The 20724-nt window shown below is 44.2% G+C and overlaps 1 protein-coding gene across 18 annotated transcripts in view; it reads left to right on the top strand.

The window, feature by feature from the left end:
- Positions 1-3475: 3475 nt before the first annotated feature.
- The window catches only part of Elavl2 (ELAV like RNA binding protein 2), a 133298-nt gene continuing 116049 nt past the window's right edge, over positions 3476-20724 (top strand). For 2 of the 18 annotated variants that reach the window (XM_076564497.1, XM_015992841.3), the window contains exon 1: positions 3516-4051. The gene's annotated coding sequence lies outside the window, so the exon portion shown is untranslated. Of the gene's footprint in view, positions 4052-4482; positions 4504-5177; positions 5196-7936; positions 8119-8404; positions 8513-8621; positions 8735-20724 lie in introns of those variants that run through there. The other 16 variants (XM_076564503.1, XM_076564498.1, XM_076564499.1 and 13 more) reach the window with 14 other exon arrangements.

Below are 20724 nucleotides of genomic sequence, written 5' to 3'. Positions count from 1 at the left end.
TGATGAAAGGAATGCTCCTCCAGGTCAGGGGTTGGGGGGTGGGTGTAATAGAGGAAGATGCCACACATTCAGGCTTTAACTCTGGGGTTTGTTACAATGACCGAACCCTAACAAAATCGAGCCTAATTACAAACAAACCTGTTCCTACAGCGGGCAGTCTCTGCCTCGAATCCGCAGTATAAAAGGTTTCCCCAAAGTGCTCTTACCGAGTCTCAAAGGGAGGAACAGAAAATACTGTACCAGTCTTGCTCTGCAAACTTCACCCTGGCCGCTAGGCTTGTCTCTGTCCATGGTGCTAATCCCTGCCTCATTCTCCTGTGAGCTCTCAGGACCTAAACTCACTGAAGGGTCCAATATTTCCACAACTTTTCCTGTTTTCCAAACAGTTAAAAAAACAAACAAACAAACAAACTGAAATACTCCTTTAAGAAAGAAAGGTAAAAAAGGTAGTGGGCAGGTTATACATTAACAACATTTCTTATCAAGGATTTAAATAGCATTTTTCCATTATGAACATAAAACCTCTCAAAAGCTCAGCAATCAAAAACCAGTATTTTAGTTCATTTGAGTGGGTAAACTATTTAGAATTTCCAAGACAAGGCAAATGGTAATTCATACACATAGTCAAACCATTTTATTTACTGTTTTAAAAAGTTACAAAGAGTTTGCCGAGCCTTTAATTATACTCAAGTCACCCTTTCTCCTCCTGTAGAAGGGCTCCTATAAGGAAGTGATTTATCTTAAACAACATTGTCCACAACAGCTGTAAAGTACTCCTGTGAGGGGTATATTATTTTCTGAGAAAACTTCAGTAAAATAGCCAATTGAATTCTTTAATTTTCAGCTCCAAAAGGCATTACTTTGCAATTTTAGCAACATCCAACTTTTCTCCACGCCTCTAGCAGCTCCCCAAACTCTCTCCTTTCTGCCTCAAGTCAAAACAGTGCTGAGTCTTTGGAGAGTGTCAGAACTAGCATGACTTAATCAGAATTTGAATATCTTGAAAAATCTGTTCATCTAATGGAAGTTCAGGCGCTGAGGAGAATTCTTTTTCTTCACTATGAATCAAGAGGGATTGACTAAAATTTGTGCTTAATTTAGAAAGGATGCTTGCATATAGTCTTCATTAATTGCTAGAAGTACAGTGTACTGTAATGTTTCAGAGTATGAAGTGAATTTCAAAGTAAAGTCTATATCGGATAGCATTTGTATTAAAGCAATTGCCATTTAGTTTTATTTTTAAAAGTTGGAAAAGTAAATGTTGTTTATCTATTTAAAAGTTTTAAAATTTAACAACTGTCTTATTTAAGGAGTAAACTACTGTTTTAAGATATTTTCAACTTCCTGAGTAATCTAAGTGTGTTGTCTACAGAGAATAGACAACATGTTGAATATAACTATAGTTTGAAAATTTTTCCTCCTTTGCCAAACTGACAAAAAGCATATGTACTGAATTCACAAATTTAGTACTTTTGCATTTGAATGAGCAACTTTACTATTTTTTATGTAATATCTTTGCTAGTTTCCACCTATAAAAAGGAATTTACATATTTACAAAGGTAAGAATTTTCTTCAAAGTGCTACAATTATATGAACATAAATAAATAATGCAGTATCAAAGTGTGAACATGGTCATAAGGAAAAATATAGTTCATTTCATATACAGTTATGGATAAATCAAATAGTAGTATACTTTTGCCTAAATGACATTTCTTTCCTTGCACTGAACTGGTAGGTGAGAGGAGGCATTGAAGGTATATGGCACGAGACCCAGGCTCCTGTTATTCAGACTTCTATTTTAAATAGGGATGCAGTCTTTCTTATATTTAGCCTCTTGGCTTCATGTCTTCAAGCTACTGTTTTTTGTTTTCTTAATTTTTGCCTGTAGTTTGAAGTTGAGATTAAGCTCCAAGGAGCTATTGTTATATAAAAAGTAGGGGGTGGGAACTAGGAAATGATAATTATACATATAGGGTCCAGGCCCCTTTTCCCAATGCCAGTTATTGTTATGCAAAGTAATATAACCTAGACACTGTTACACCCACCGGTTAAATGGGAGATAAACAGGTCCCCAGTTCTTTGCCATTAATCATTTATCAAACTCAAGGACACTCTCAAGGAACACTGATTCACGTTCCACTTCCAAGTCATTTGCTCTCAGACCATCTTCCTCTTTCCCTTCTGACATCCCACTTGCCTGCAATCCTTAATTCTCACCCATGCCTCCCCCTCTTTTACACTATCAAAGACAGCGACTAGCAGCATATAAAACAGGGAAAATAATTTTTGAGAGAAGATAGATTATGCAAGAAACGTATGTTCTCTCTAGGAAGTTGAGGCTACCTGTCAAAGCTGAAAAATTCCATCTGGAAACAAACTAAGTTAGATGGCTATTGTTTCTCCTTATAACTCGAGGCAAGCGAGTAACCCCACTTTCACTTAAGGGAAGAAATACATATGAATAAACCTGTATTTCAGCCTTCTGAATATTAATAAAGTGTGGGGTTGGAATAAAGGGATCTTCATCCATAAAGCAAAGGCACAGATAGTACTTGGTCTACTGGTCAAACTTTTGCATACTCAAATAAAAACCTGGTAAACTGTCTTTACTGTCAGCAATCCATGTGTGGTCCAAGAACTGTATTGCCAGCAAATGCAGAGGAGTGGCTTGTTCTAGCTTATATACAACTGCTCTTTCAAGTGAAGGACTTTATCTCCACTCAGTACCTGTTTTTCTGTACAGGATGTTTATGCTACCCCTTTCCTATTCTGACATGAACTGAAAGGCAATTCAAACTATACAGCTTTAATTGAAACCATTTTTTAAAAATTTCATTCTTATTCTAAAAGGAGGGAGGGAGGGGGTGAGGGAGAGGGAGGGAGGAAGGAGAGAGAGAGAGAGAGAGAGAGAGAGAGAGAGAGAGAGAGAGAGAGAGAGAGAGAGAGAGAGATGTGCACATATTAAAACAGAAAAACACACGGCTACCTAACATCTAATACAGATTTACAGATTACTGGAACACAAACCGAAAAAGGCATGCGGACAAGTAATGGGTGTTACGTTCATCCCTCTCAGATCAAAGAGAGGAGCTCTCAATGACTCATACATACCGGACAGTTTACTATTATAAAGAAATATGCCAAAGATGCAGCCGTGGGGGCAAATAAAACGAATCTTTCAGAAGCAGAAAGACTTAAGAGGAAAATAGATGGTGCCATATCGCAAACTCTCATAGTACAGTTCCACCCTCCCACGTTGCTTTCTCCCATCTCTTTTTTGCTTCTTGCATTTCCCTTCGCCGCCAGTGTTAAGTGTGTACCTCCCCGCACAACTTACCTTGAAACGGGACTCCATTGAGTTCTCGAGAGTGACACAGGTCTCTAACCAATCGTCTGGCAGAGCTTCGCCTGGGCGGCCCCAATGGAAGCGTCGCGCCCAATCAGGAACCTGGGGCGATGAGCAAGTTGCGTTGTGGCACGACTCGGCGTATACTTCCGCGCGTGCTGCCCGGGATAGGACTCTGGCAGAGCAGCTGCACACACGGCAGTGCGGAGGCAGAGAAGGGGTTGGTGATACGGTGCTATAAATCTGTGGTCCAGTCCACCTCCCTTTTAAGACGTCCTCCCCCCTTATTTCTGTTCTCACTTAGAGATGCAGCAGCTTACTCCTGTAGCGACCTACTAAAAAGCAACAAGGAGAAAGACATCGTCTTTTTGAAAAAACGTTCTTTCGTCTCTTTTCTTTGTTCCTTGGTTTGTTTTTCTTGCCCCTTTTTGTTTAGTTGAACGGCAATAGGAGGGTAGTCTCTCCGTCTTTTTAAACTCTCTTTTTTAAGTTTCCCCTCCCCTTTCATATTTTTTTCACCATTTCTTTTAGCATTGGACTTTGGGGTCGAAAACATTTCTTTTTATTTGCTTCTTTTAAGCCGAGCACAGTTTAGGTTTCGTGCTGTCTTAAGAGAACTATCCAGCAGCTTCTTGCTCATCCTTATTGGGAGAACTGCACCGTTACTTTAAAAACACACATACACAAAAACCTTAAGGGAGAAAGGTAAGTTTCGGTTTGGTTTCTTTAATCATTAGTTGCAGCGATGCGCTGGCAAACCCAGAAAACCTGTAAGTGAGCGGAATACAGAATGTGAAGTTAATTGCACGTTTGCCTCATTTCAAAGCGACTGCTTTTTTCTTTTCTTTCTTTTCTTTTCTCTTTCTTTTTCTTTTTTTCTTTTTTAATTCTAGAGAGCCAGACTAAAAGATAGTGGACGCATGCTTAACGTACTGAATTTTCGCAAATGTCACTGGCAGAAACTTAAGTGGTAAATGTGGTCAGGATACAGCAGGGCTACAATGGGAGGCTAGATGCTGAGTGAGCTTCGGGGTTGAGGTTGGAAGTTCATTTCGTGGGAAGAGAGGGATAACTTGAATGTTGGGGGGAATGCATGCCTCTACTTTCTCAAAGGAATCGGAGGACCGGGGAAATCAGAAGCCTGGACTTGCTTGCAGGTTAGACCAGGGGGGAAAAACGCTCAGCTTAATTGCATTAACCAGATAGCATGTGCTGGGGAGATGGGATTGCCAGATGGAATTTAGATGCTGCACCAGGCAGCGAGTTGTAGTTGACTGAAAAAAGTACATACAGCCTGAGGGCTGGGGCTGGGCAGGGGCTAGGGTGGTTAGAAGCTGTCAAAACTCATCTTTGCCAGATACGAGGTCTCTGATTCACGGATTCCAATGATCGTAATTCAGATTTTAAAGAAGATTGCCAATTTGGGGCCGAATCTTTGAGCCTGTACCGGATATGAGATTCCCTTTGTTCAGAAAAGCGTAAATAAGATCCTTGGAGCTGTGTGTGAGAAGTGGCGGCTGCTTGGGAGCCTCGCGGTGCTGGGCTCTGGGCAGTGGATTCCAAGCCCTGTCCTTGGTCCTACGCAGCGGAGCCCGCCTTCCGGGAGAGGGGGACCCTCTGGCAGCCGCAAGGCATCGCAGCTACCCTGGGAGCTGAGTCGGCTGCATAGCCCTCAGCCCCTCCTCGCAGCTCTCCTTTCTCGAGTAGCTATTGTTAAAACTGACGCCGGGAGAAAGATGGTTGGGGACCAGACGCTGGGCAGACAGGCACACGCTTCATTTTAACTTTTGTGATTTCTCCGGGTGCAGGGGAAACCAGTCGGCTTTCTACTGCGAAAGAGCGAATCCCGGTAGACGTGGGAAAGGGGGAGGATGCTCGCCGGGCGGGGAGGGCGGGGGAGGTGGTGGCGGACCGAGGTGCTGGCTTTGCCTCGGAGAAGTTTAAATTATTGGCACGAGGGGGTGTGGGTGAGTGTGTGCGTGCGAGCGCCGAGTGGTGCTCAAGACGCAAAGTATGGGGGCAAGGTACAAAGCTGGCCCGGGTGTTTCATCTTTTGCTGCTCCCTACCCCACCCACACGCTGGTTGGAAAAGCCAGCACTCTGCCACCCCCCCACCCCAACTCGACTCTGCCAAGGGCGTGGGGGCTAGGGATGGCAAGGTGGCAGTGCCCACCCTGGAGCTCCGTGGCAGACAGGACTTCTCATGGCCATTGTTGCTTAATTTATGCCCAGCACGTTGCTACGTACCCACCTATTTCACGTCTATAAAGAATTAATAGGAGAGCTGTACAACTGTGGCAGATTGGAGGGTGGATACGGTCCCCATTTTCTATTTCCAAGTATCCGTTATCAAAACTGACCTCGAGATTGGTTATTTTCTCTCCTAATTATAGCTTCAGGTCTGGCTTTATTGTGTCGAGGGTGAGAAAAATAATCAGCCATTTAGTGTTTACTCTTAACACCACTGGACGGGGATGGATGTCCCGTCCTTCCCTGAAATGCACAGGTTCTGCCCCTTCCCCCACCCATGTACAAACATTCCATTTGGTTAAGACTCCAAACCTTCATCCTTTCTTCGCACCCCTGTTTATTATAGCTATTGCTAGGGAAGTGGGGGTGGGGGGGATACATACGTTTTATTTTTGGGGCCTACTGTTAACTGCAACCTAAAAGGTAGGCTTAACATGAAGGGCGTTAGGGGAGTACAACCTAGACAGTATAACCCAATAGATTATCTTCCTAAATGAGAATCACTTCCTAAAGGTGAGAAAAAGGGTGTTTTGTGGGGAAAAGGAGGGTTATGGATGTTTGTGCCCAGAAGATAATCCTTGTAAAATGGCTTCTTAAATGGGACATCTGAGAGATTTGTCAAAATTGAACAAACAAGTCCATGAAAAAGAAAAAAAATGTTGAATGTTTCAAAGTCATCATTTAAGAGATTAATTAAAAAGCTGTTTCCGCCTGTTATCACTGCCATTCTCTGAACCTGTCTCAGCAGACCCATGAGTCTCCCCCTTCCATCTTTTAACCAAGGGCTTGGACATTCCCTTTATAAAGCTAACCGGTTTTGGCGTTCTCTAGGAGGACGAAGATTGTAGACAGAAGTGGTTTAGTAGACTTGGAAAGTATCTGTTGAGAGAGGTCTCCTAACTTCAAACAGACGTCTTCAGAAAGTAGAGTGAAGGGCATTGGAAGGGTTTCAGGTCTAGCTTAGCAAATTGGGTAGGCCCGTTTCCCCCCAACACTTCAACACTGGCATTCTTAGCAATAATGCATGCCTGGGACAAGAATATTGCAATTAACTGTTTAGAGGGAGGTCAAAGAGGTACGGGCGATTTGAGCGGTTTTCCCAGGAACCCGCACAAAGTCAGTTAAGGTCATTTAATTCTAACTCTGATTTGGGGTGACACAGAAATGCTGATTTGAATCAATTAGCTATTTCTGATGTCCCCAACCTGGGTCTCCCAAATTGAGGATGGCCTGTCTCCATTTTGACCATGATTGTGTTCCCTAATTTACTATGCCTGATTTCACTTCCCTTTGGAGGGTAGATTTGCCTCCCTCCCCAGCCCTAGGTTAGAGGAGGCCTCCCTCCCCGCCCGTCGCATGGGGGCGGGGAGCGCTGGGCGCCCTTAGCGAACCTTGCTGCATCAAACCCGCATCATGTCCTTGAAGCTGTAACCTCCGTCACGTTCTTGCGGCGACTCGGTCGCCCACTGTTCAGTTCTTTCCTCCTGCCTCCCGCAATTTCAGGTAGGTATGACAGGTGATGTTTTTAAATGTAGTTTTCTAGAGGGAAGGGTTAAAACTGAAACCTTTTCAATAATAGGAAGAAAAAAAAAATCCCAGTACGACAGGTGCTCTGGTAATTAAGCCGCCAAGCAGGTGTAAAAAACGTGCGCGGCTCTGTCTCCCAGTCTTGCTTGGGTCTGGGTCCAGGGCAGACACAGGTTTTTCGGGGTAAGGGGGGGTTGAGCCGGGCGAGGGAGCGGGCTGGGCATAGTCAGCATTCGGACGCCCCCTCGGAGTTGGGCCTTTCCCTGGCTGGCGCGGGGGTCCTGGGAGGATGTGGTCCACGGCAGGTGCAAGCATGGTCGAGTGTAGGATTTGCTACTTCCCATGTTAAGCAGAGTATAGCACCCCGCACAGGTACTCAGGGCTTATTTAGACTTCAGATTCTGTCTAGGGAGGTGGGAAAGGCGCAACGGGGGCTAAGCTTTTCGTTTTCCGTCGAGGGACAGGACCTTTGGGCTTTGGACGAGTGTGTGTGTGTGGGTGGGGGAAATAGCCTCTAAAAATTCTTGAAAAACATGTATTCTCTGTGTATGTCTAGACCTACTACACTCGGCGCACGTTCATTATGTCCAAAGTGACCCCTGCACAAGCCGGGGGTCTCCTGGGTCGCTGCCCCGCACCTCTCTCGGTGTGTCTGCAAACTTGCTCAGGCGGCCCCGGGAAGCCCAATGGAGGACGCCTGGTGGGAGCCTCTGCCCCCCGAGGGTGGCGGAGCTGGGCACACGCGGGCCGGCGGGCGGCGTGGCGAGCTCGCCTGAGCCCCGCCTCCTGGCGCGCTGCCAGGCAAGCCCCGCCTCCCCGCCCTGCTACAAACGGCGGGACCGCGGCGCCCCAGCGTCACTGAGGCAGCAGCCGGCCGGTAGGGCGGGGTTCCGCCGTGTTCCAGTCCGCCTTCCCGCCGCCGCCAGCGTGACTCCTCTGAGCGGTGCTGACGGCCGGCGGCGCGAGCCGTGGGAGCTGCAGCCGAGCCGCAGCAGGCAAGTGTGGGGGGCGTGGGTGGGGGCGGGGACGGCCGCTCCTCCGCTGGCTCTAGCCCAGACTCCCGGGCCCGGACTCGGTGTCCGCCCGCCCGCCCGCCCGCCGCAGCGCTAGGGCAGCGTCCGGCTCGCCTCCGCCCGAGCGCTCTGGCCGGTCGGGGCGACCACGCCACCGGCGACAGCGGAGGTAGCGCCCCTCGAAGTTCCTGCAGGGAGGTGGGGGACCGGGCGCCCGGCACCGCCCCTCCCGTGGGCGCGGGTCGGCGGGGGGCGGCGGGAGCAGAGTGGGCCTGGGAGCAGAGCCGGGGCTGGTGGCGCCAGCCGCGTGCACGGGCGTGGACGTACTCTGCACCACGGCGTGTAGCGCCACCGGGGAAACTGCGCCCAGACGCAGGTGAGTGCATTGGAGGGAGCGTGGGGGAGGGGGCTTCCCGCCCCAGCGCCGGCTTCCTGTGGAGCCTGCGGCCGCCTTGTGGGAGGACAGGCAGCTGCTCTTCTTCGTGCGGGAGCGCGGCGTGCAGGAGAGCGCGGCGGCGGCGGCAGCGGCAGCGGCGGCGGTGTCTGGGACGGTGGTGCCCACCTGGGACGGCGTCTGGAGACTTGGAGAGGCCACGCGGTGCGCCGGGGTAGCGTGAGGCCGTGGGCACTCGGGGCGGGAGCGGTGGTGATCCCTTTTGCGTGTTAGGCGCAGTCGCGCGAGGTGGCAGCCGGCGATCGCATCCCGGGGCTGCGCGCTACTGGCGCGAAGCGCGCGGATGCTCTGCTCCGCAGGCTTCGGGTTTAGCTAGCTTACCCGGTTTAGGTGGCTCACCGTGATTCCCGCATTTGCTCCCTCCGTACGTTTGCCGGCTACAATCTCCGAGGCCTTGGTGCAAGACTAGTGAGCGCACTGGGGGAGACTGGAGGAGCCAGGCGGACCAACCTAACTGAGTTTATACCAGCAGGTGCGGCAGTGACAATGACCAGCAGTCATGCCACGGAGAAGCCAACCAGTTAGTACAGGGCCAGAGCGCAAACACCATGCCTCTAGGTGTGAGCTGAGCCTGGAGTTTTACCTGTCCAAACCTTCATTTACAGTTATATGCATATTTAATATTCCATCTTTATAAGGAAATTTTCCATCTTCTTGTTTTCTCTTTACATTTTCTGAAATTGTGGAAAAGGGAGGAATTGCGACCAGTTATGTGCTTTCTTTTAATTCCTTCCCCCGAAGAACGGCGCTTAGCACTGCCGAGATACAGTACCTTCCGAAAGGACAAAAGAGCCTCAAAAACAGTTATTCTTTCCATCTTATCCTTAATAATTCTGTCTTCACAAAATTGTTGCCCAGTGTCAAAACTTAAGGCAAAAAGTCATTGACTTGAGTGCCAGTTTGGGGTGTTTTTCCCATTCTCCTCATTGAAACCCGCCTGTTTGAAATATTGCTTAGTTGCGTTAGAACGCAGCCGTGTCTAGAACCGTTTGTCCAGATTCCTCGAGTTTCATATTTGTGCTAGGTGGTGATTTTTTGGTAGAAGCTGACCTGGAGTCTCCATTTTGGCGAACAGGTGTAAAAGCTCTCCGGGCTCTCGACCTTCTTTCTTATCTGGCGCTTTGGGTATGCAAATGGAGTATGCAAATGGAGACAGTTTGCTGGATGGCTCTGAGTATTCCTCTATTTCTTTTCCAGCTGTTACTGGTAGGGGGTAGAAAAATCCATAACAAAACACATTCCTTTCACCCCATCAACCTCTTTCCGTGTGTGTGTGTGTGTGTGTGTGTGTGTGTGTGTGTGTGTGTGTGTGTGTGTGTATGTGTGTGTGTGTGTTCCTGTTATTAAAACTGGCTTCTTGTTGCCTGTTTGAGTCACTTAACAAGGTATGAGGGAATTTTTGCTTCTTTCTGCTTCAGAGAGGGAAGCTTAAGTGTTTCGCCTCTAGTTCCCCACCAGTTCTCAAGTGTTTGCTCCACAGGGTGGGTAGTGCCTGGTGTTGGGAATGAAGTCTGCCACTGTTCAAGCAGCTCACACTACTGGTGTACAATACCTAGTACTAGTCAGTGTCTGCTAGCCCACCTGTTCACAGTGGATCCTGTTTGACTTACTTAGCCCTAAGATGTGTCAGTCATTGGAAGTCTGAATTGGTTTTTAGTTTCGGTTAGTTGGTTGTCGTTTCTCTCCACAAAGTTTAGTTCTGGTTTTTGTGATTTTAATTAAGACTTCACGCCTAGCCTAGTAGGTTAAGATAGACTAGCCTAGTAGGTTAAGGGAGACCTGTGCCGCAAGCCGCAATTCCTCCATCCTAGTCCTTGCCGGAATCTCTGTTCTGTGTGGACAGATGGTTTGGGCCGAACCCTAGAAACTACCCTCAGCTATTGGTACTTCTCTTGTTAACATAAGTGTATATAATAAATTTTTTTTTCTTTCCCATTTTCTCTTCTAGAAGCAAGTCCCAAGTTCTCTTAAAAGGACACAGCAGAGCCATCCAGAATACTCTGACTGCTAAGTTACAATCAAATGTTTCTCTTGATTTGAAAAAAAAAAAATTTTTTTTTTAAACTAGTGACGTTTTCCTGGTATTATTTGCATGCTATAAGAGCACCAGCACCACATGGAGAATTGTCCTTAGTCCCTGCCCCTGAAGGACCATGTACTCTGAAGTACACTGGTCATTTTTAATTGCTTGTCTGCCTGGTGGTGTCAGTTCTTTGGCTCTCCTTTGAGATTGTATTAAGTCCTCCGTGTTTGTCACATTCTTATTAGCGCCTTTATTACACATGATATTTATTTGGAAGGAGAAACTGGAGAGCTGCTAGCCTGATTAGGTTACCATTGTGTTAGCATTGACTGGGGTGTAGTACCTCTGTGTAGTAAGGGTTACCTTGGGCCTAAATGTTATAACTGCCTTTCAAGGAAAAAAAAATGCCAGTAGTCTACCTGGATCTTTAACTGGACAGACCACATCCCACATTTCTGATGGTTTTGTTTTTAATTTAGCATAGTACTTTTTTAGAGTCAGGGCTACCTTATGGGATCTGGGATCTGAACAGTTTTATAACTTTCCCCCCTTGCCTTAGACATCTTGAAATTAAGACTTTTTGAACAAAAGCACTCTTTTTATTTTGTGTTGCGACCTACAGATTAGCTTAGCCTGGTTAGGTACTTTCTTATTTGTCTGGTCATTCTGTTGATAAATAACCGTATGCAGGCTCTGCGTACTTACTGGGATGCCACACCCTGCTCCGGAGGACATAAAATAAATCAAATGGTCACTTGTTTGGACCAATGTCATTTACTTATGGTACTCACTGAACCCACATGTTGTGGTTTAATGACAAATCTGCTATTGCATATTCTAATATGCGACAATTGTGTATTTAACTTTCTTCGAGATGCTAGCTGGCTAGTTGATTATTAGTTCTGGATTTTAAGCAATATAAATTGAAGCAGAAATGGGGACGTGTATAAGCTTGAAAAACATTTTATGAGCATGAAAAAAAATGTTTTCATGCAGGTTTAAATGACAGCTTTCAGACTCAGTAGTAGAAGTTATATATGGTAAAATCCCAAGTCTTAACTAGTGTTTAGGGAAATTTTTAGTAAAAAAAAATTAACGGATCTGATATTTAGCTTTGTCATATACTTCATAAGTTTCACTGTCGTAAGGTCACGAGGAAGATTTTTAATTTCAAAGGAAACTCCCTTGTGTCTTTAACCCTTCCTCTGAGCCTGTAAGACAAAACCAAAGGCAATTCTTGTGTGGCAACACTATCCTAGGTGTATTTTCAACCTACCCCCAATATGCATTCTAAGTTTCTGGACATTGGTATTTATGAAGATGATCTGCTTTTGGATGGGGTGTTACCTTATCAAACAGTGTTTGATGCTCTGAATGCATCCATTTTACCAAAGTCCTTAACTCCATGTTTCCTTTTTGACTGTTACTGAATCATTTGTGGACTGACAGGTTTCCTTGTAAGATGTCTTCATACCTAGAAGGATAAGGACTTTGGGAAGGCATGTGACGTGGGAAACAGCTAAGAAGGTCATAAGAGTGTCATGGTATGGAAACGAAATCAGTTTCTAGTTTATCTCATTTACAACAAATTAACTGTAGTGTTTTTTTAATCTTTTTTTAAATGTGAAGTTTCCTGTTGAATATCTATATTACCAATATGGTGTCACTTTCTGACACTTAAGAGCAAATTTGACAGGAAGCTGCTATTTCCCACTTATAAAAATTCTTAGTTTCAAAAAACTGATAATTTTTTTTTTCAGTAAACGTATTTGTGTTTAAAGGATTAAGGACTTTTTTACAAAACACTGAAGTCTTAGTGCTATGTACAATTTGAATTCATAGGTAGAGGTCTCTATTTTTTTCCCAGTTCAATTTAATAGTGATAGAGTAATTAATACTAGACTCTTTTCTCTAACTTAAAGAGTTTGTCTCAAAAAATTAATTCTAAAATATTGGAGAAAGGAAATTGAAACATAACTTTTTTTTTGAGACAGGGTTTCTCTTTGTAGCCCTGGCTATCCTGGAACTTGCTCTAGACCATGCTGGCCTAGAACTAACTCACTAGACCCACCTGTCTCTACCTCCCAAGTGCTGGGATTCAAGGCGTGTGCTGCCGACACCACCTGCCCTCTTTATGTTTTTTTAAATATTATTCTTTAATTGTGGAGAAGAAAGTCATTTAAAAAAAGGAAATTTATATTCTGGTTAACTGTTCTTTTTTTCCATAGTTCTGTTGCTGTGGGATGTTCATTATTTTAACAGCTTTAAAAACTGTATTAATGGAATATCACCACTCTGTATTTCTGTAAGCATCAGGCAGGTAAACTGTTTTATTCAGGATGGTATTTTATTCACTTTCTCTGAGCCATGGTCAAAGTCACTTTAAAGTTTCATTAGACACTTTCTTGACTGATTTTGTTTAGAGCAAAGGGTACTGGCTGCTTTGTAACGTTTTGCTTTTCCATATCTCCTTATTGTGGAGTGTATGAAATGCACACACCTTTAATCCCAGCACTCAGGAGGCAGAGGCAGGTAGTGGGAGTTCCAGGACAGCCAGGACTGCACAGAGAAACCCCGAATGGGAAAACAAACAAAACAAAACAACAAAAAATGCCATGTACTAATATTTAGGATCTGAGTATCTGGGAATATTTGATTGAAGCTTGTAAGTCTGGCCTGTCTTATTAGAGAATTGCACACATACAGAGAATTCCATAGCATTTTTACCCTCTTGCCTTCTAGAGCAAAAAATCATTGAAATTAGATTATTAAAATTTGGAAGAAAGGATTTTAGAAATTGGAGTTGCACCACTCTGACAAGAGCTAAGAGTTTGTCTCTAGTGGAGCTGTCCCCATGGGCCCGTGGCCTTCTTCGAAGAATGGCTCCAAGCCTGGCTGTTACCTCAGAGTTTGTTTGAGGGCCCGTCCTGTTTTTGTAAGTAAATATCACACATGCAAGGCCTCCTTGGCCCAGTGCTGCCGGCTTTCTGCTGAGTTGCTTTGCCTCAGTAGGTTTTGTCACTTAGGCTCAGATTCTTAATTTAGCAGAGCCAGGTGGAAAATACCAGGCTTGAGTGCAGATGTTTCCAGTGCCCGATTTAAGCTTAGTTGCTTGTCCTGGTTCCTTTAACACCCCACCCCCCTCCTCGCCCAACCTCACTTTCCTCATCAAGGACCAAGTAAAAATGAGCACGTTGACATTGAAGTACAGGTTTTTGGGCAGTGCTTACCGAATTATAAAAGTTGTAATAGGCGATCACTCTAGGATAGTTTTACATTCTTTTGGCTGTCATTGTGGTGTTTATGAACATTCTTTTTTCTTTCTTTTCTGGATTTGGAGACAGGGTTTCACTGCCTTGGCTGAACTGGAACTTGCTCTGTAAACCAGGCTGGCCTCGAACTCACAGAGCTCTGCCTGCCTCTGCCTCCCGAGTACTGGGACTAAAAGCGTGCTCCACCACTGCCTGGGTTTATGAACCTTCTTTAAATGATCCAGAGTCTCTGTCTTTGGTACTTGGGGTCAAACAGAGGTTTCCCCTATGTCCATAGTACTTGTAACACTCACTATATCCGTAGCTCTATAACACACCACTACATGGTTTTTGTTGTTGTTGTTTTCCCCCCCATGGAAGATGAGGAAAATCAAAAGCTCCAGCAGTTTATTTATGCCTTGAATATTTCAGTATGGAATATATTATAAATTGCTAATGAGCATGGAAGGAAAGTTGAAAATGTATTTTTCTTGAAAATATAAATACTCCTGAAAGATGAAATATTTTAGATGAGATGAACATTTAGCCAGCTAATATTCCGGGAAATTTAAATTTTAAAATTTAAATTTCTCATCTTTCAGTGAGAAACCAAATTGTTAAACTTGAGCACTTTTTATTAAATAATCAGTGAATTTTTTTCCTGGTTTGAATTTGACTTTCTTTCTTACTGGGGATCTGTTTCCTACATCACAAAGTGGAGTTTATGGTGTACATTTGCTATGCTTCTTTTGGTTCCTTGCCCCACCCAAGTGACAAGCCATTGATGGATGTGCTCTGCCAAGTAAGTTATTGGAAATTGCTCACTAGCTCCGTTTTTTAAAGGATGCTTAGGACTTTTTTTTTTTTTTAATTCAGGCATCATTTGTGTCTATCAGAAATATAAGAGGTATTTCTCAAAGCAAATAAATCACACTGCGTTTGAAAATAAATTCAGCAAATTGGGAAGATAGGGAAAATATTCCTGGGACTGATCACGCTTTGTCTTGTTTCCTTCAAACTGCTTTTCAAAATAGAAAGTGTGACTTTCCTGTTTCACTGGCTGCCTTACTGTTGGAGCCCCTGGTGACATGGTGTGGGAGGGTCACCTACTTGTATTGTAGAGCAGACTAGAATGTGTAACATACGCAATCCATTATGGGATGAACACATTTTATTGTCCATAGAAGGTGCATTCCATATGCGTTTACTGAACCCTGCTTTCCTCCCTAGGTGCCACTTACTGACTGCTGGTCTTTTTTTTCCGCTTAGAACCTGGGTGTTCTTTCAGGCCTAAATCCCAGGTCCTCAGGATTTTTGACTTCCTACCAAATCCCTTCCAAAGTGAAATGAACCTGAACCAGCCACACCCTTTCTCTGTCCTCTGACCCCTGTGCTTTGGCACCTGTCCCTTATTTATGCTTTTGAACCTCGTACTAGTTTTCCTTTGAACTTCTTAATCTCAGCCAGGGTCAGGTGACACTTATTATTTATTGTCTTTTCCTGCTTGTACTTTTTCATCATCTCTGATGGGTGTTCTTACATTTCAGTCATTGCAGAGTATCTTCTATAACTAAATGAATCTTTGCTGCAAGTTAGAGAAATGCGTGTGGATGCTTGTTCCACACAGTGGCTCTTGGGCAGGTATGACCTGCAGCTATTTAATTTTGCCTGAATTCTTTTTTTTTTTTTTTTTGTATTTTATTTTTGGTTTTTGAGACATGATTTCTCTGTGTAGCCCTGGTTACCCTGGAACTCCTGTTCTGTAGACCAGGTTGGCCTTGATCTCAGAGATACTCTCCTGCCTCTGCCCCATGAGTGCTGGGACTAAAGGCCTGTAACACCACCACCCCACAATTTTTTTTTTTAATTTTTATTTTTTAAATAAGGTCTCATGTATCCCAGGCAGATTTCAAACTTTCTGGGTAGCCAAGGATGACCTTGAACATCTTAGTCCTCCTGCCTTCATTTCTGAAATGCTGGGGTTATAGTTTATATGGTGCTGAGGATCCAGTCCCAGGGGATGTATATGCTGCATAGACACACTACCAGCTGAGTTGCATCCCCGGGCCATGAACTATAATTTTAAAAGTTGTGAGTCATGGTCATCATCGTTATCGTCACTGTCATTATTAATATTATTTGAGTTTGGAAATATATGCAGACCCATTGCCATACTTATTGCCTCATGAGAAGCTGAAGGGACCCAGTAGCACGGCCCACAGCTGTCAGCTGAAGATTAAACGGGATTCTGTTGATCTGGGGGTCGTCACTCTCACTACTTGCTCTTTGTGACTGACGTTCCAGCTCTCGGGGCCATAGGGTTTAGGAAGTTGACTCACATAAAGATTTTGTTTTTTTGCGTTATTCTCTTGTGTATGTTTGAAAATGATCTTTGAATTCTGTTAGATTCATTACAGATTGAGATCCTATCTCTTCCTTCAGTTAGAGACGTCCTATTTTAGTCTCTCTTGCTAACTTTTGGTTGAAAAGCAGCTTCTCTTGTAGCATGTGTGCTGCTTTCTCACCGTTCCGTCTTCCCTTCAGTGCTTTTAGAGCCTGGAACCTTCTTGCTTGATGCCTGCCTCTCTCTCTATTTTTAAAGATATTTTGGGGTCAGCAAAAGATTCCTGGTGTTGGGAAAACTAATAGGATGTTATGAGCCGTTGAAAAGAGGCTCCTGGCCTCCTGCTAGTCTCGTTGCTGATGGTGTCAGCTTAGAAAAGACATTCTCCTCTCAGATGGCTTCAAAAAGAGCTGATTGGACAGGCTACCAGGTGTGCGGTTTATATGTGTTTCGCTCCCTTCCTCCCCTTATTCTTTTCAGCCATCGGCCCCTTCTCCCCCTCTTTAGAAACAGCAGGGCACCTTTAGTGCGCTCTCTCCCATGTGTGCAGTAGAGCAAGCTGATGTGCCAGCAGAAGTAGGAAGAGGCACCACATGTCATGTTTGGACCAATGCTGTAATTTTATTTTACAATAAAGAAGGTGGATATTATTAATCTACTCCTGAACATAATAGCACGATTTGAATAGCAGAGAGCAACTTTGGTGTGTGTTAATGTCTAGTGAGATGAATGCAGATGAATGCTAAGTAGGTAGAAAATGTCAGTGTAGAGCCTTCCATTCGGTGACTTTAAGCACTTATATTTCTAGTTAACTTTTTGTTCAGCCTGGCAAACAGATATGAAGACCTATTCTATCAAGCCAGCATTAATGCAGCTCCTGAGGATGAACAATGCCCACAAAGCCCTGCTCTCCTGGCAGCCACTTGAGCTAGGCCAGTTATAACGATGAATCAGAACGTGTCTCTGTGTTGAACATCTTAGAAAAACTCTTCAGAATAATGGGAGCTTAATGCTGGCAGTTTTAAAAATTGGCACAGCCTACATGGCTCAGCTAATTTTTTGATGTTATTTTGAGTGTGAACAAAAGTTTATCTTTACTTTAAAAATGGCTTCTGCATTAACTGTTTATTTTTCATTTAGCATATGCACACTCTGAACTTACTTTTGCGAGGCATTTAAGTCTTAATTAGCCATAGTCCATGATGACCTGATTCCAGAGATGAAAATGATGCTTGTGTTTGATCTTCTCTGTAGTGTACAGTTGAGTTGCCTGCAGGGCGTCTTGGCCAGTATGTGCTGGTGGAGAATTGAGAATAGGTTTAACACCTCCTCCCCCAAACCAAAACCCAAATCACAGAGGGTGTTTTATCTCTCTAAAGGAAGGTTGGGGTTGAATCTACCTGCAGTGAATGAACTGGAGTTGGTGGTTAACTTGCACTCTGTATCTTTATAAAGGGATCTGAAGTTTGTGTCTTTGTTTTCATATTTGCAGAATACTCAGAAGCCAGGAAGGTTGAGTAATACTTTGTGCCATCACATTACCAAGTGCATAGATACTGAGCACTTTGCAGAAACTCATACAATGTTCCTTAAACAACTGCTTAAGGAGAATGGACAGAAATTGCTAATTAATATTAAACCCCACAAGCATTACCCCAGGCCCCCGGACTTTAGAGTAGAAACTGAGTGTTTAAGGAATTGGGAGAAGGGATTTATTTTTGTGTTCTGGGTATGAGTAAACAGGTCAGATTCTTGCACACTTCTCTGGGGACAGAAGTGTGGCTTTTTCCAGTCAATTTAGTTTATGTATTTACTGATTTTGGGCCCCCTTTCTTCTTTTTCCATGTTTTTGTTCCTTTTGATTCTTTCTTGTGGTATGTGTGACTGTCCTGATTTGCCAAGTACCCTGTCGTAGGTGAAAAATATTTATGCAAGACCTGCCACATTTTAAGTTGTGGCTGCAGTGAGATGCTGAGAATGTCTGGTTCTGCTCTTGGCTCAGAGGAACGGGTCCGAAGCCCAATCTTTCTCCAGTGTTAGTCTCTCAGGAGTATTAGGTACCACAACTTCCTGTGGTAAATAAGCTTATTTTTCTTTTTTCTTTTTAAATAAAACTAGCTCCCTCATCTCAATAATGTGTGTGTGTGTGTGTGTGTGTGTGTGTGTGTGTGTGTGTGTGTGTGTGTGTGTTTAACAAAGCATTTATGAAGTCAGAGGACAACTCTGGAGTCTGTTCCCTCCTTTCCACTTTTACATGGATTTCCAGATGGAGCTCAGACCTCCAGACTGGCATCATTAGGTGGCTGGCTCCTCTGCTTGCTGAGCCATCTCACTGGCCCGCAGTTGTTTTCCCAAAACTCTCATACTGGTTATGTTTCTTTGGTTCTTTTTTTAAGGCCTTTAGCTTCAAGGTCAAGAGACAAACAATAGGTTCAATGCTCACACATTTTCTGGAGGAGAGATTTCACATCCTTGTATCTTTCTCATGCCATGTCTTCCATGAGCAAGTGTCCTCAGGACAGCGGCCTGTGGCCTTCTCCTGTCATCTCTTGGTGTCTTCCAGTCTGCATGTGGCCTTTCTATAGTAATAGCACTTATATATGCATATTTCATCCTGAAAGCTGGTTGAACTGCTCATGTGTCGATCACCTTCTTGGTTTCCTGGGAAGGTTTTATTCCCTCAGTTGGAGCTGGCTTTTGAGGGAATACTTTGTATTCCTGCTTCTTGTTTTCTGGCACCCCCACCTGAGTTTGGCTGATTTAGCAGCACTGTTCTGTAGACAGTAAAAGGGGCCTTCAACTTCACAACCAACATAGGTTTTAGGGACTGGAAACAGCCAAGATACGTGCTTTGTTTTTTGCCTTATAGAACTGCTTTACGGCCTGCCTCTTAGAGAGCAGAGGAGACTTGGCCAAGTTGTCAGTGAGTTGAGAGATGGGCAGCAGGTGACTAGCCGTGTGTGCTTGATGACTCTTAGGAAGACGACGGAGCACCTGGCATAGCTCAGCAGCAGTGCCCGTGGCTAGTATGTAGAAGGTCCCCAGGCCAGTCACCAGCACAGTAACAAGGTAAACAAAATTATCTCTTCTGGATTTTTTTTTTTTTTTTTTTTTTAAGGGAAGACAGAACAGTCTGCAAGCAGCAATTCAAAGGTAGCAAGCCATTGAAAGTGTTGGAGTCTGGGGATGAGGGAATGTTTGCTTCCGAGAAGTGCTGACATGGTGCGGAGCTTGGTGACTGCTCCACAGGCACCTCCTCAGTGAGAAGCGTGACACTCAGTCTAAGAGATCAGTGCAGGAGTAGGAGAGGAAGGAAGGCTCTGACCCACTCCTGAGTGCTGCGCCTTTTCCTCTTCGTGCCCCAGTGAAGTTCTCTCTCCCCTGGCAAGTCCTGCTGGCTCTGGTGCCCGAGGCTAGAGCCATCCACAGGCAGCTTTAAAGCTTGGAGATTATTCACTTCTGCTGTGTTGGTGATAAATGGGTCACCCAGTAGCAGCTGTATCTCATCTTCATGCTAATGGCTTGATTCTTCAGTGTTGGGGCCAGCTGTACCAAGCTTATGTTTTTGTGAAGGGTCACTCTGGTCTCTGCAGCACTTCCACGGGGAATGACCACAACCTGTTCCTTAGGACCAGGTTTCTGCCCAGAATTCTGGTAGGTCTGAGACTAGGTGACTGCTGGAAGCGATTCCTTTGCAGGCTGCTCTCTGCCTGGTGCCAGCTGGCAATCTTGACTTGCAGAGTTACTTTTTGGAACTGTATGAAGTAAGGACATGGCTTGTTTTCTCTAAGTGAGGGAATGAAGACATCATCTGCAGACTTATTTTTGGATGCTGTTAAAATCAAGAAAAAAGATTGAGATACTGTATGTTGTATTCCCAATGAGAGCACATTCATATAACCCCTGCTCGTTGGAGTACAGATTCTGTGGGGCCTGATCTTTTGATCTTGCTACTTTTGTGAAACAAATATGTTCTAAATCTGGTGGGCTTTTAGAAATATCAGTGTTTTGAATTCAAGAAAGAGAAAAAAAAAATCAGGTTGGATGTTCAGTAAGATACCGGATGTCCAGACATGAACCAAGAAAAACATCCCTGAGGTAAGAGACTCCTTGATTCTCCTCTTTTCAGGCAGTATCAAGGTCACCTCTGCCTTTCTTCCACTTCATGGACAGAGACTTTGGTGAATGGGGAAGAATACAGATTCAACATAATCTGTTTTCACCCCTTTGTATGTTTACCATGGAAGTTCAGAGTACATTTGCCAAATTTGTGTAAACTCCAAGTTAAGAATGCAGATAATATAGATACAAAGATGATACAGTTCTTGAGTATTAAGGGTGTTTCAATTGCATTTGTATCAAAATTTGATTTCCTGTAGGAGAATTGTAGCAAAACTATTTAATACTATAGTTTTACATCATTTTTGAATCTCAAAAATGTCCATTAATGTCATTTTACATTCCCCAAATCTGTGAAGCTTTTAGTTCATGTTTAGAATTGAGAAGCTGAAGTAGA

Source organism: Peromyscus maniculatus, chromosome 2 (genome assembly GCF_049852395.1).
Source record: "Peromyscus maniculatus bairdii isolate BWxNUB_F1_BW_parent chromosome 2, HU_Pman_BW_mat_3.1, whole genome shotgun sequence".
NCBI classification, from domain to species: domain Eukaryota; kingdom Metazoa; phylum Chordata; class Mammalia; order Rodentia; family Cricetidae; genus Peromyscus; species Peromyscus maniculatus.
Note: the sequence above shows the minus strand (reverse complement) of the source record. Positions and strands in the feature narration are given on the sequence as shown.